This window comes from Ruditapes philippinarum, unplaced genomic scaffold (assembly GCF_026571515.1).
Source record: "Ruditapes philippinarum isolate M1 unplaced genomic scaffold, ASM2657151v2 ctg836_1_1_1_1, whole genome shotgun sequence".
Lineage (NCBI taxonomy): Eukaryota > Metazoa > Mollusca > Bivalvia > Venerida > Veneridae > Ruditapes > Ruditapes philippinarum.
Genome location: NW_026858646.1, coordinates 211,723 through 218,005, shown reverse-complemented (window position 1 = coordinate 218,005; position 6,283 = coordinate 211,723).

Genomic DNA, 6,283 nt, shown 5'->3' with positions numbered 1-6,283 from the left:
AAAATAAAAATAAATATTTTCGATGTCAGTTGCACATTTTTTACATACCGTATCTATTTATTACTCAAACAGTTTTATAAATTCGTTTAAAGATATCAAATTGCTCTTTCGAATGATTATAATATTATCAAATTAAGTCAATAGAATAACTTTCTACGATCCTGAGCCGTTGAAAATCTGTCTTGATATCTTGTCAATGTTTATAATTAGTTTTAAGGATAATACCCGCCCGCCGATTGAAAACCTGCGTTATGTAAGGAAGTGGCGAATCTTCAGCAGGGGCTTAGTTGGACGCCATTGTCAATACCCAGGTAACCATTATTTCGGACTAATCTAGTGTTCGGACATGCTGAGCTACCGGAGTTTTAATGAGGTCGCAGATATTTGACAAGTGTTCTTCGGTCACCGTCTTATTGAACGTATTCATATGTCAAATTACGGGGTTTTGTTCAGGCCAGATTAAATGAACTTCCCAAAAATGAACTCCTTTTAATCCTATTGTGATGGTCGAAAGGTGACCATGTTCGGGAATTGTGTCGGAATTTCTCCATTTTCTCACATTGACAGTAACAACAATTGCCCGTCCATCCTAACATGGATGATTGTAGACGATTTGTAAAGGGCCAGTGGATGAGGTTTCACAGTTTTCGGTTGGAGAATTTTTATCCGTTTTGCGGTTTTGATTTGTTACCTTTAAGTCGTGATAAAGTTTTGCTATGACAATACTAAATGCTAATTTATAAAGGAAGAAAAGTGCTAGTAGTTTCGTAATATTAGTTGGATGAGCGTAGATAACAGTACGATAAAAATAACTTAGACTATTGTACATTTTTAAGGCTATACTTTACAATGATAATAGCTTAGCGACCAATCTCCTTAATTTTGCAATGGCTTTAATATTTTTAGACATGGCCCAGTATATAGCTTCTATTGTACTTTTGTAATTTTAAAATAAATAAATTTATTATTACCACTTTCCTCACAAGAAAATTGAAATATTGATACCTCTTAAGGGATTGATATATGTTTTGCGCACATGTTATTACAAAATGTAACCTTGTAATCTGTGATTCTTCAATAAAGATTCTGTTCTATTCTGTTCTTATATTTTATCCATACCCCGCTAAATATCTTAAAGTGGATTGGTCTACATTTCCCATAAATATTTCAAATATTGATAAAAACAATAGAAATGTATCATTTGGATATTTTTTATATAAAATATTGTCTAAAATTAGGTTGATAAAGATGTAAGTGTTTTTTGTAAATAATGATATTTTGTTCTAAAACTTTTTATTATCTGCTATATGAATATAATTATATAATATCGGATCGTATATATCACACTTGCTAACAACTTCCATATATAATTCTTTTGCTTTGTTTTGTTGTTATGTCTGATATTAAATACTATCAACTTAATTATTTATTGTATTACAGTACTTCCTTTATAGACATTAAATTTAAATTGATTTGCTTATCATTCATTCTGGATAAAAACAATCATCATCATTTGATTTTTCCCCCAAATATTAAAAGTACTGGCTGAATAGTGACCAATGCAGATCATGATAAGACAGTACTGTACACTGGTCGCATGAATCGTAATTGTAATATTGAATGTTTTAAAACATACATGACTGAATAAACTAATAAACTTGCATGGCAATAATAAGAAAATTTGCATGACAGGCAAACAATATTTTATTTCATATTATTCTAATTTTTAAGTAAACACAATCTCTTCCATGAGAAAATTTCCGGTATTTAATTATGTATTGATACGAAACAGAGAAAGAATCAAGCCTCTCGTTTATGACATTTGTCTTTGGCACTTCTTTTTTCTAAGTAACTCTCACATGAATTAAGAATTTTTTTCATTTCTTTTTGTATCTTCTGTTTTATCATTTATGCACCATAAGAGTGACCAGAAGTACCAAAATCCATGTTTAGCTAAGAACCTAAAAGAGCTACTTTGCACATACAAGGTGTCTTGAAGATTTGGTATTTAGCGGCGGGGGACTAGCTTACACGCGCTCGTAGCGTTGATCTCAAGTACTTCGGTTTGTCCGCCTTTAAACTCACACAGCGCGACTAACCCTATTTTTGTGAAGATCTTAATACTCAATGGATATCTAAACAGCCAGAATAACTTGAATTTTCCCATTTTGCTTCTTTATGCACGTTTCAATACCCCATGAGGTAAAAGATTCTATTTTCAATGGTCCCTTTTAATTGAATAGCGAAAGTCAATGAAAAATAACCGAATCAGTCAGGCAGTCGCCAATGCTTGTGTGAATTAAAGGTAGTGTGTGGATATTTAAAAAATATATAATTATTTCTACTTTTTGAAAAGGGCAAGTTAAATATTACTTAAAAAGGACCTACTTCCAGGTTATTTGGTTGTAAGCTTATATTACCAGAACGCTGAGGTTATATAACAAATAACCAAGTCTACTCGATCATATAAATCTGTCTTTAGTCTTTCTAACTTTATAGATATGCAGGAGCCGTGATCCTAGATAATATAAACGTTATGATTGTCAAATGAAAAACGATCTTACAAACGTACAGTAATTCGGCGCATAAATACTAGTCTACATTTACAATTTTACAATCAGCAAACCCTTTGGCTACAAAGTAGTTGTTATACTTAAAATGCTCATTATACAAAATAAAATGAGCCACAAATATATGTTCTGAACTGTTCAAGTCTTTTTTATTGACTGTGTACTATCGACCCGTTTTTACTGAGCTTTGCCTGATTTGACTGAGCCTGCTTGTCATACATGCATTATACAATGTTTATCTACTTTAAGGAACTGTATTGTGCCAATCTTTAATATATGCAACACTATTGCACACAGCTCAAAACCTGTAAAACTATTTTAACGCTACGATTATCCAATGGAAAGCGACATTACAAACGTGCAGTATTATAAAAGCAATTATCAAATAAATAAAAGCAACGTTACAAACGTACAATATATTATAAATGGGTTTTATCATGTATTACATTTACGGCCCGAAATATTGCGGTTTCTACCTTTAAAGTGTCAACAGCAAATATTGAGCAAGCGGAATTGTTCAAATATTGATGAATTAAAAGTATCTCTAATTCTCTGTATAAAAATTTCAAGTAGCTACTTAAAAGATAATTTAATTTCGAAAACATGCATAGAAAACTTATTCCATTCAATTCATTTATCCCACCTTATTTGCGAACTAGTTAGGGTAGGGCCGACCAGTTCGATTTACACGTATTTAGTGGCCGCCAGGTAATCAAATTAGCATGTTACAGTTAAACAATTAATATAGTAAACAAATTAATTTTGACTCTGAAATAAATTGATACTTTTTGTTTGAGTACATTGATTTGTCAAGATAGATAATTAAAGAGCAAAATATAATTAAAACCATAATCATGACGGATAAAGTGTTTCAAAAAGAAGTGATTGTGACATGCTTAATGCGTATTTCTGTACTCATTCGAAATGTTGACTAAAACATGAATGCGAAATTCAATGAAGAGCAAAAAAAAAATGGACATAATAGCATAGAATACAATATATCTTCGTTGAAACTGATTTGAACTGCATTTTTCTATTGACATTGTCAACAGACCATTGCAGATGCCATATTGCCCGTGCATTTTTCTTCTGCAGCATGTTTATGCGATTATTTCACATAAAGGAAAAAAAGATATACATGTATAATTATAAATAGAACAGAACAAGCAATTCAGTCGAAACTTAATTTAACTGACATTGCCTGTTGAAAAGTATTCATTGCAGATGTGCAGGTATAATTCTTCTTTTCAAATACATGCACTAGCTTTTTTAAAATGGTAATGACAAATCACCACATTATAATTACAGATATGTTAAATGATATAGAATTATTACAAATTATAAAAACAATAACATATAAAGACATACTGACATTAAAACATCATTTGTTATTTTTATTAGAAACTCAATTATAAAAGTATTTTCAAATAATGTCTATAGAATATTTAAAGAGCTAGTCAAAGAACACTGAAAACACCGGCTAGCGCCATTCATTTATATATTGATGGCTATTATTTTCTTATTTTGGAAATTAATACACGACATGTTAAGAAGTCTTAAAACAGTTGAAGAGTTAAATGACTATTTCCACAATCATACATTCGTACCAGGCACACCAATGTCATGACCAATTGGAATTCATAAGACTCAAGCAAGCTTTGTGATATAGTAAAACTCTAAGTCTATTTCTAATGAACAACATGTTTAAATTATCAACACATGTACTGATAAATATATTATCACCACTGGAAAATAAATATAAAGATCTTATTTCCTCACACCATCTTGTTAAAATGTACAATAATGTTTCTTGCAAAGGCATATTCACAATCGCCCGTTGTCCAACTTCTCGAAGGTTCAAACGGACAAAATGTTGTTGTTGTTGTTGTTGTTTTGTTCAATGGAAATGCATGTACAGATAAATATAAATTACACCACTGGAAAATGAAAATACTATTTCCTCACACCATGTTGTTATGTACAATGTACAATAATGTTTCTTGCAAAGGTAAATGCACAATCACCCGTTGTCCAGCATCTCATAGCTTTAAACTGACAAATTGTTGTTCTGGTTGTTGTTGTTTTGTTCATAGGGCGTGCATTTGATATATGTAATATAGGGAATTAACATAAATAAAAATGACATGGTATGTTGCACTTTTGTTCCTGTAATTAGGTCAATGTCCCATTCATTCAATTAGACACAGGGAGAAAGTTTGATTTTAAGCATAACTAATATGTAAATCGTTAGCTCAGGGAACAATCTCATTCTTCTACATGTATACACACATACGACGAAGCTGTTTCGCCTATTGTTTCTTGCTAATATGTTAAAACATGACACTTTCCATTAAACTGAAAGCACAGTTTTGATTATGTATCAATCCTGGATCGTGTCTGATTCGCTGACAATAAAGGTTCATTATAAAAATGGAGTCAGCCGTTGGACACCGTGGTAACATTTGGCGGTAACAGTTCTCGTGCCTGATTAACTGTCGTCTGCCGTGTAAGTATGGTACCAATTTTGTAACCCCCTTCTTTATATTTGCAATCATTCATTAACATATGTAGATATTGTTGATATTTGATTAATACATTGCATACAAATATGCCAATTATATTACTTGTAAGCATTTGAAATGTCTGTTATACGTCTTTTATAAATGTACTCTCTTTCGAAAAATATGCATAACATTATATGAAATTATAAAAATAAAATTCGTTTGGATAGAAACAAAACTTCTGTATTTCTATTGGTTATCAGAAGTACTTAAAAGAAAATTGTCTGGTTATTTCTCAAAAGTTGGCTACCATTTATGGTTATTAAAATTGCAATGATTGCAAATATTTATTAAAGCAATACTTGTTTACTATATTAAAAGCTTCAATTTTCTTATGCACATTTCGGAATAATTTTCCTTATGCGGCACTTATTGGGTTCCCGTGCATGCTCGTATAGTACATAAGTGTGCTTATTTGAATATGACAACATTTTCTACTTTGCAACGTGTGTTTTTTTCCCTTTTGTCAAGGCTTTGTCCTTGCTTAAGTAGGCTTGTATGAGAAGGTATCAATACGGCCGGGGACATTTTTGTTTTGTTAAATTATTCAAAGTATCTTTCATTAGCTTTTTTTTACATAATGAAATATATTTGTATCGCCATATGCGTTATTATTTAGAAAAATATTTCCCCTTTTATCATTTGTCCGCAGAAAATAATGTTAATAAAACCACACAAATTATTGTTTGTTTTTATCAACAGGTTATATAATCTACTCCAATACCCTGCGAAGCAAGAAAATATAAGAATTAACTACGTATGATGCATTTCGTGATTTAATTAACTCGTAGTAAAGTATACCACTGGGTTCCTTATTTGATAGTATAATTGAAATACTGGCGCTTTCATGAAGAATTCTGCTCAATTGACTCTGGCTTCGCGTAGTGAAAAGTGGTAAAATCACTTACAATTACCAATGATTAATCGTGAAACGTGAATGGCTGATCCGCAATATTGGAAATGGGGAGTAAAGAATCACTATACCAACACTGCAACGCTGAAAGCGGCGCCCAGGAGGTTACAATAAATGGAATATGAATATTAGGGGCGGAGAAAAAACAGTTTATTAAATATCTTGAATAGCTGTTATGTTTATATATACAGGAAAACTATGGTGAATTTTATTTGGAGAAAAACTTCTAACAATGGTTT